General features: G+C 42.5%; 1 long non-coding RNA gene and 1 other non-coding gene across 2 annotated transcripts in view; one reads left to right on the top strand and one right to left on the bottom strand.

The window, feature by feature from the left end:
- LOC120102816 (uncharacterized) overlaps positions 1 to 9,557 on the bottom strand; it is a 55,260-nt gene extending 45,703 nt beyond the window's left edge. Inside the window, exon 1 of the long non-coding RNA XR_015620117.1 lies at positions 9,387 to 9,557. This is a non-coding gene — a long non-coding RNA (uncharacterized LOC120102816). The remainder of the gene's footprint in view (positions 1 to 9,386) is intronic.
- Positions 573 to 703, top strand: LOC120103297 (small nucleolar RNA SNORA17). Its single transcript, XR_015621582.1, has one exon. It is a non-coding gene; the product is annotated as a small nucleolar RNA SNORA17 (small nucleolar RNA).
- Positions 9,558 to 10,328: the final 771 nt, after the last annotated feature.

The following is a 10,328-nucleotide window of genomic DNA, read 5'->3' on the forward strand; positions in this document are numbered from 1 at the left end:
TTCAAAGGCAAGCAGAGAAATGGCTTATAGAGGCTCCAGATAGAAACTCTTTGGTCTGGGAAAACAAACAAACAAACAAACAAACAAACAAACACACACACACATAGACACCCTTTATGATGGTAAGACTTGCTCTGGAAGGTATTGAGTTGGAAGATAAAATAAAAGTTGAGGGTTTTCTCACTTACTGATCAAATGTTGGTTCTGATGGTTAACAGAACTTCCTACATAGCCACAGATATTTTCACGGGAGACAGGTTGTCAATTTGACTTAGAAGATACCACTTTCCTGAGTTGTTTATTATAGATAAAGGCTCAGTTTTCTGGGCAAGGGACTACAGGTTAAGATACAACAATGTTTTACCATTGCCTATAATTCAGCCCCTCTCAAACTTAACTTTTTCATTAATTAAAAGTGGATGTGCTAAATTGAACTCGGCTATAAGTCAATCTTCATTCTTACAAATTAGACTTACGGTTACAAATTTTATGTCTACTGGTTGATATTATTGACATTCTCGGCCAATTCCTAGCATGTGAAATGTCTTCCAGGTCTTAAAAGTTTAGAGCTCCCTGCCCCTAGAGGCACTGCAAGTGTGACTGCTGTGCCATGTGTGTGTCAGTAGGTGGCAGAGAGGAGAGAGGCTACTTTATGCTCAGTGTTCAGATTTATGAACTTGTAAATGTTTCTTAGCCTAACACTCCCGGAAACAATGGACCCTGAAACAATCACCAGCCCAGGTTCCACCATACTCTTAATTGACTCCCAGGAAGGAGAAGGAGCCAGAAGCTAAAACAAAACAAAAAAAGACAAAACAACAAATGAACAAAAAACACCCACGGGAGCAAGTGCCTCAGGCTGGAGTGAGCCTAAGGCATCCAAAGCCCACAGCCAGGCCAGCTCTATGTGGCCTGAACAGGGAAGAAGCCTGAAAGAATCACCAGTCAGGTGCCACACAGGTCAGGAGGCACAGACTATGCCTAAGATGGCCACTGCCCAGGTCCATTGAGAGATCCCCTAAAAAATAAAAACCTTAAAAATAAAAAAGTTAGAGGCAGAACTCGTCTAGGACCGGGCACGTCCTGTGTTTACCGGAAGTCCCACACCCGAGGATCCCGGCCCGCAGCAGCTCTCTGCTCCCAGACCCCGTGGGAAAGAGACCTCACCACCTGGTCAGGTGGGCACTCCTGAGGCTGCAGAGCGGAAGAGACCACCAACACTGCCCACCCCTGCCCACATCCCTGGCCAAAGAGGAAACTGTATAAGGCCTCTGGGCTTCCGTGGGGGAGGGCCCAGGAGCGGCAGGACCCCTGCCTGAGACACTGCCGGAACCTGAAGGAAACAGACCGGATGAACAGTTCTCTGCACCCAAATCCCATGGGAGGGAGAGCTAAACCTTCAGAGAGGCAGACAAGCCTGGGAAAACAGAAGAGACTGCTCTCTGCACACACATCTCGGACGCCAGAGGAAAACACCAAAGGCCATCTGGAACCCTGGTGCACTGAAGCTCCCGGAAGGGGAGGCACAGGTCTTCCTGGTTGCTGCCGCTGCAGAGAGCCCGTGGGCAGCACCCCACGAGCGAACTTGAGCCTCGGGACCACACGTAAGAACAACTTGTCTGCTGCAAGAAAGCTGCCTGGTGAACTCAAGACACAGGCACACAGGAACAGCTGAAGACCTGTAGAGAGGAAAAACTACATGCCCGAAAGCAGAACACTCTGTCCCCATAACTGACTGAAAGAGAGGAAAACAGGTCTACAGCACTCCTGACACACAGGCTTATAGGACAGTCTAGCCACTGTCAGAAATAGCAGAACAAAGTAACACTAGACATAATCTGATGGCGAGAGGCAAGCACAGGAACCCAAGCAACAGAAACCAAGACTACATGGCATCATCGGAGCCCAATTCTCCCACCAAAACAAACATGGAATATCCAAACACACCAGAAAAGCAAGATCTAGTTTCAAAATCATATTTGATCATGATGCTGGAGGACTTCAAGAAAGACGTGAAGAACTCCCTTAGGGAAACACAGGAAAACATTAATAAACAAGTAGAAGCCTACAGAGAGGAATCGCAAAAATCCCTGAAAGAATTCCAGGAAAACATAATCAAACAGTTGAAGGAATTAAAAATGGAAATAGAAGCAATCAAGAAAGAACACATGGAAACAACCCTGGATATAGAAAACCAAAAGAAGAGACAAGGAGCTGTAGATACAAGCTTCACCAACAGGATACAAGAGATGGAAGAGAGAATCTCAGGAGCAGAAGATTCCATAGAAATCATTGACTCAACTGTCAAAGATAATGTAAAGCGGAAAAAGCTACTGGTCCAAAACATAAAGGAAATCCAGGACTCAATGAGAAGATCAAACCTACGGATAATAGGTATAGAAGAGAGTGAAGACTCCCAGCTCAAAGGACCAGTAAATATCTTCAACAAAATCATAGAAGAAAACTTCCCTAATCTAAAAAAAGAGATACCCATAGGCATACAAGAAGCCTACAGAATTCCAAATAGATTGGACCAGAAAAGAAACACCTCCCGTCACATAATAGTCAAAACACCAAACGCACAAAATAAAGAAAGAATATTAAAAGCAGTAAGGGAAAAAGGTCAAGTAACATATAAAGGCAGACCTATCAGAATCACACCAGACTTTTCACCAGAAACTATGAAGGCCAAAAGATCCTGGACTGATGTCATACAGACCCTAAGAGAACACAAATGCCAGCCCAGGTTACTGTATCCTGCAAAACTCTCAATTAACATAGATGGAGAAACCAAGATATTCCATGACAAAACCAAATTTACACAATATCTTTCTACAAATCCAGCACTACAAAGGATAATAAATGGTAAAGCCCAACATAAGTAGGCAAGCTATATCCTAGAAGAAGCAAGAAACTAATCGTCTTGGCAACAAAACAAAGAGAATGAAAGCACACAAACATAACCTCACATCCAAATATGAATATAACGGGAAGCAATAATCACTATTCCTTAATATCTCTCAACATCAATGGCCTCAACTCCCCAATAAAAAGACATAGATTAACAAACTGGATACGCAACGAGGACGCTGCATTCTGCTGCCTACAGGAAACACACCTCAGAGACTAAGACAGACACTACCTCAGAGTGAAAGGCTGGAAAACAATTTTCCAAGCAAATGGTCAGAAGAAGCAAGCTGGAGTAGCCATTCTAATATCAAATAAAATCAATTTCCAATTAAAAGTCATCAAAAAAGATGAGGAAGGACACTTCATATTCATCAAAGGAAAAATCCACCAAGATGAACTCTCAATCCTAAATATCTATGCCCCAAATACAAGGGCACCTACATATGTAAAAGAAACCTTACTAAAGCTCAAAACACACATTGCACCTCACACAATAATAGTGCGAGATTTCAACACCCCACTCTCATCAATGGACAGATCATGGAAACAGAAATTAAACAGAGATGTCGACAGACTAAGAGAAGTCATGAGCCAAATGGACTTAACGGATATTTATAGAACATTCTATCCTAAAGCAAAAGGATATATCTTCTTCTCAGCTCCTCATGGTACTTTCTCCAAAATTGACCATATAATTGGTCAAAAAACGGGCCTCAACAGGTACAGAAAGATAGAAATAATCCCATGCGTGCTATCGGACAACCACGGCCTAAAACTGGTCTTCAATAAAAATCAAGGAAGAATGCCCACATATACTTGGAAATTGAACAATGCTCTACTCAATGATAACCTGGTCAAGGAAGAAATAAAGAAAGAAATTAAAAACTTTTTAGAATTTAATGAAAATGAAGGTACAACATACCCAAACTTATGGGACACAATGAAAGCTGTGCTAAGAGGAAAACTCATAGCGCTGAGTGCCTGCAGAAAGAAACAGGAAAGAGCATATGTCAGCAGCTTGACAGCACACCTAAAAGCTCTAGAACAAAAAGAAGCAAATACACCCAGGAGGAGTAGAAGGCAGGAAATAATCAAACTCAGAGCTGAAATCAACCAAGTAGAAACAAAAAGGACCATAGAAAGAATCAACAGAACCAAAAGTTGGTTCTTTGAGAAAATCAACTAGATAGATAAACCCTTAGCCAGACTAACGAGAGGACACAGAGAGTGTGTCCAAATTAACAAAATCAGAAATGAAAAGGGAGACATAACAACAGATTCAGAGGAAATTCAAAAAATCTTCAGATCTTACTATAAAAACCTATATTCAACAAAACTTGAAAGTCTTCAGGAAATGGACAATTTCCTAGACAGATACCAGGTACCGAAGTTAAATCAGGAACAGATAAACCAGTTAAACAACCCCATAACTCCTAAGGAAATAGAAGCAGTCATTAAAGGTCTCCCAACCAAGAAGAGCCCAGGTCCAGACGGGTTTAGTGCAGAATTCTATCAAACCTTCATAGAAGACCTCATACCAATATTATCCAAACTATTCCACAAAATTGAAACAGATGGATCACTACCAAATACCTTCTACGAAGCCACAATTACTCTTATACCTAAACCACACAAAGACCCAACAAAGAAAGAGAACTTCAGACCAATTTCCCTTATGAATATCGACGCAAAAATACTCAACAAAATTCTGGCAAACCGAATTCAAGAGCACATCAAAACAATCATCCACCATGACCAAGTAGGCTTCATCCCAGGCATGCAGGGATGGTTTAATATACGGAAAACCATCAACGTGATCCATTATATAAACAAACTGAAAGAACAAAACCACATGATCATTTCATTAGGCGCTGAGAAAGCATTTGACAAAATTCAACACCCCTTCATGATAAAAGTCCTGGAAAGTATAGGAATTCAAGGCCCATACCTGAACATAGTAAAAGCCATATACAGCAAACCAGTTGCTAACATTAAACTACATGGAGAGAAACTTGAAGCAATCCCACTAAAATCAGGGACTAGACAAGGCTGCCCACTCTCTCCCTACTTATTCAATATAGTTCTTGAAGTTCTATCCAGAGCAATCGGACAACAAAAGGAGGTCAAGGGGATACAGATCGGAAAAGAAGAGGTCAAAATATCACTATTTGCAGATGATATGATAGTATATTTAAGTGATCCCAAAAGTTCCACCAGAGAACTACTAAAGCTGATAAACAACTTCAGCAAAGTGGCTGGGTATAAAATTAACTCAAATAAATCAGTTGCCTTCCTCTATACAAAAGAGAAACAAGCCGAGAAAGAAATTAGGGAAACGACACCCTTCATAATAGATGCAAATAATATAAAGTACCTCGGTGTGACTTTAACAAAGCAAGTAAAAGATCTGTACAATAAGAACTTCAAGACACTGAAGAAGGAAATTGAAGAAGACCTCAGAAGATGGAAAGATCTCCCATGCTCATGGATTGGCAGGATTAATATAGTAAAAATGGCCATTTTACCAAAAGCAATCTACAGATTCAATGCAATCTCCATCAAAATACCAATCCAATTCTTCAAAGAGTTAGACAGAACAATTTGCAAATTCATCTGGAATAACAAAAAACCCAGGATAGCTAAAGCTATCCTCAACAATAAAAGGACTTCAGGGGGAATCACTATCCCTGAACTCAAGCAGTATTACAGAGCAGTAGTGATAAAAACTGCATGGTATTGGTACAGAGACAGACAGATAGACCAATGGAATAGAATTGAAGACCCACAAATGAATCCACACACCTATGGTCACTTGATTTTTGACAAAGGAGCCAAAACCATCAAATGGAAAAAAGATAGCATTTTCAGCAAATGGTGCTGGTTCAACTGGAGGTCAACATGTAGAAGAATGCAGATCGATCCATGCTTATCACCCTGTACAAAGCTTAAGTCCAAGTGGATCAAGGACCTCCACATCAAACCAGATACACTCAAACTAATAGAAGAAAAACTAGGGCAGCATCTCGAACACATGGGCACTGGAAAAAATTTCCTGAACAAAACACCAATGGCTTATGCTCTAAGATCAAGAATCAACAAATGGAATCTCATAAAACTGCAAAGCTTCTGTAAGGCAAAGGACACTGTGGTTAGGACAAAACAGCAACCAACAGATTGGGAAAAGATCTTTACCAATCCTACAACAGATAGAGGCCTTATATCCAAAATATACAAAGAACTCAAGAAGTTAGACTGCAGGGAGACAAATAACCCTATTAAAAATGGGGTTCAGAGCTAAACAAACAATTCACAGCTGAGGAATGCCGAGTGGCTGAGAAACACCTAAAGAAATGTTCAACATCTTTAGTCATAAGGGAAATGCAAATCAAAACAACCCTGAGATTTCACCTCACACCAGTGAGAATGGCTAAGATCAAAAACTCAGGGGACAACAGATGCTGGCGAGGATGTGGAGGAAGAGGAACACTCCTCCATTGTTGGTGGGATTGCAAACTGGTACAACCATTCTGGAAATCAGTCTGGAGGATCCTCAGAAAATTGGACATTGAACTGCCTGAGGATCCAGCTACACCTCTCTTGGGCATATACCCAAAAGATGCCCCAACATATAAAAAAGACACGTGCTCCACTATGTTCATTGCAGCCTTATTTATAATAGCCAGAAGCTGGAAAGAACCCAGATGCCCTTCAACAAAGGAATGGATACAGAAAATGTGGTACATCTACACAATGGAATATTACTCAGCTATCAAAAACAACGACTTTATGAAATTCGTAGGCAAATGGTTGGAACTGGAAAACATCATCCTGAGTGAGCTAACCCAATCACAGAAAGACATACATGGTATGCACTCCTTGATAAGTGGCTATTAGCCCAAATGCTTGAATTACCCTAGATGCCTAGAACAAATGAAACTCAAGACGGATGATCAAAATGTGAATGCTTCACTCCTTCTTTAAAAGGGGAACAAGAATACCCTTGGCAGGGAAGAGAGAGGCAAAGATTAAAACAGAGACTGAAGGAACACCCATTCAGAGCCTGCCCCACATGTGGCCCATACATATACAGCCACCCAATTAGACAAGATGGATGAAGCAAAGAAGTGCAGACCGACAGGAGCCGGATGTAGATCGCTCCTGAGAGACACAGCCAGAATACAGCAAATAAAGAGGCGAATGCCAGCAGCAAACCACTGAACTGAGAATAGGTCCTCTATTGAAGGAATCAGAGAAAGAACTGGAAGAGCTTGAAGGGGCTCGAGACCCCATATGTACAACAATGCCAAGCAACCAGAGCTTCCAGGGACTAAGCCACTACCCAAAGACTATACATGGACTGACCCTGGACTCTGACCTCATAGGTAGCAATGAATATCCTAGTAAGAGCACCAGTTGAAGGGGAAGCCCTGGGTCCTGCTAAGACTGAACCCTCAGTGAACTAGACTGGTGGGGGGAGGGCGGCAATGGTGGGAGGGTTGGGATGGGAACACCCATAAGGAAGTGGAGGGGGGAGGGGGATGTTTGCCCAGATACCGGGAAAGGGAATAACACTCGAAATGTATATAAGAAATACTCAAGTTAATAAAAAAAAAAGTTTCAGTTTCCCAGGAAAGCAGAGTGGGCTTCTCAGAGGAGTTGACAATGGGCTGTTAATCACTGATGGGTCCATAAACTTAGAGCTCAGTTGGTTCCTACTGTTCCATCAAGGCCTCACCATTTATAGTCAAACTAATGTAGGAGCCACCCAGAAACCAACCCATGTAACTTCCCCAGTTAAAAGTACTCAGGTTGGTTCCCCACCAACCAATGATGTTTCAGATTACCTAACCCCAGCTAAAAGTACTCAGATTTTCTATAAAGGTTTATACACCTTCATCTGGGATCACCATTGGGTCTTCTTTCAGTGATTCTTGGGTCCTAACACTATGCTGCACAGGTGGAGCATAGAACTCCTGAGATGATCCTAGACTCTCAGAGACACCAGGCACCACTAAGAGAAGAAAATAAACTATAGAGAAATGGAAGAGAAAGAGAAAATGAAGAATGTGGACAAAAGGAAGAGAGGCAGAACAGAAAAAATAAGGGTAGAGAGGGACAGCATGATATGAATAGCTGGTGATGATTCTTGGGGCCATGGTGGAGTCCTGGCCTGTGCTGTACCAGGAGCCATGTCTGAGTTCTGCAGCAACAGGGCTGTATCACTACCAAAGACCAGGCAGAAGAAGAGGAAGAAGGAGGAGGAGGAGAATCATTAAAGACCTTGAGCTGCCTGGGACGTGTTGATCTCTGAGGGTTGTACAAAACTGGCACCACCCATCGCTTGGCATCATAGGAGAGCTGGCCCTGAGGAATTGACAGCAGGAGAGCTGATTCCAACCCTAGCTAGCTTCAGTACTTATCCTCTCCTGAACATCACTCAGAAAACACAGTAGAGCTGGTCCTGGTTGCAGGAGGTATTGGCAAGTTAACCCCATGGACAGAAATAGCCCTGATTCATATCTACTATGAGGTAGTGCTGGCAAGGGAGAGATGCCCTCCTCTTCTCTCTTGTCCCTCATCACCTGTGGAAGGTGGGTGAGCTTGCCACTGGGTCATGAGAGTGGGAGAACTGGCCCTGTACCTCACGTGCTGCACCACTTGGGAGAACAGGCCCTGCATCTCACCTGGGCAACACAGTAGAGTCAGCCATTGATGGCATGGACTAGGATGAGCCAGCCCTGAAGGACTGTGCTCCTTGTTGGCTAAGGTATTGGATGGGCCAACTGGGGCAGAACAGGAGAGGTCACCCTGGTGGTATGGGTGAGAGAAAACTGGTGGGCTCAGATATCTCTCAAGCCAGATCCAGTTCTTTGAGTTGGTCCACCCCAACATCTACCACATAGATGAACTGCTGGAGTGCATGAAGAAGCTGGTCCTACAGATCCAAAAATGCATGATGTCCATGACACAGGACAACAGCAGGATATGTGAGAGGAGTCCCAGTGAGATTCCGGCACTGATAGAGTATCAGAAGCCAGAGGCCTCTGCTGGTTGGACCAGACCCAGTAGTCAATGCTATGAACATTTGTAACAAATAAGTATAGGCAAAAGGGGCTCCTGTGTATACAGTACAGCTTCCACAACAAGATCTGTTCTTTGTTATGGTGAAGTTGCAAGGATGGAGGGCAGGTACAAGTGGAGGGGAAGATGAGTGAGATTGGGGTGCATGATGTGAAATTCACAGAGAACCAATAAAAAGATTTTTTAAAAAAAAAAAAAGGAGTTCAAAGGTCTTAATATTGGGTAACCAATTAGAACTGCCTAGTTAGTTATCTAATTCGATGGATCAGTCCTGAAACAATAGACACTCAAATATCAAAACAGATTCAATAAGTCATCTTTATGTATTTATGAATATGTATATGTGTTAGATACATATCTACCAATAATATCTAAAGAAATAGAGGCTAGCTCACCAGCACTCAGGAGAATAGGCCCTGAGCCTTGCTCCGGCAGCGCGGTGGAGCTGGTCCCAGTAGCAGGGGTGTGGGTGAGCTGGCCCTGAAGGCATGAGTATGCCATTCGTCTGCCATGAAGGAGCACAGGCACAGAGGTGATGTACCCATCCCTCACCACCTTTGTCAGTCAGGGAAGTTGCCCACAGTGTTATGAGCTCAGGAGTGCTATTATTTATTTATTAAAAACAAGAAGTGAAACAGGGTAAGATGGGTGCTTCTAAGCAAACTATGCGACTTAGATGAGAGAAGTTAAGTTTTCCCAGGTTCAAATTTACATGTTAGGATCTGCATGACAGATCTGAAAAACATGACTACTTCAAAAAACACAAGACAAAGTGGAACACAGATGATTTCTATGACCTATTACTGATAACTGAGCTTCTGAACAGTGACTGGCTGAACAAGTTTAACCTTGCTGGTATCAATTACTGCACAGGAAGCTGAGAATTTTATTTAACTACAGTCACCTTTGTCAAAGGTAAGCATATGATGGCACTCTGGTTTGAGTGTGTTCACCAAAGGCCAATATGATAGGAGCTTTGTCCCCATCATGGCAATGTTATGGGGCTAAAATATTTAAGAAGCAAGACTTGGTGGAAGGAAATTGGGTTACTGAGAGAACTGACCACAATGAGACAACAGGCTGCTATAAAAAAGAATAAGCCACATCCCCAAATCTCTCAGGCTCCCAGTCTGGCCATGTGCTCTCTCCCTCTCATGCAGATTCCTACAATGTTTTCACACATGAACCCATGGTGTTACCACATCTGTAGTGTGGCAAGATGACTCATACCAAAGCCCAATACATGCTGGTACTATGCTTTTGAATCTCCAGAAATATGAGTAAAATAGGTCCATAATTTTATATAGTATAGAAAATAACACACACACACACACACA

This window comes from Rattus norvegicus, chromosome 5, assembly GCF_021556685.1.
Source record: "Rattus norvegicus strain SHRSP/BbbUtx chromosome 5, alternate assembly SHRSP_T2T, whole genome shotgun sequence".
NCBI lineage: Eukaryota > Metazoa > Chordata > Mammalia > Rodentia > Muridae > Rattus > Rattus norvegicus.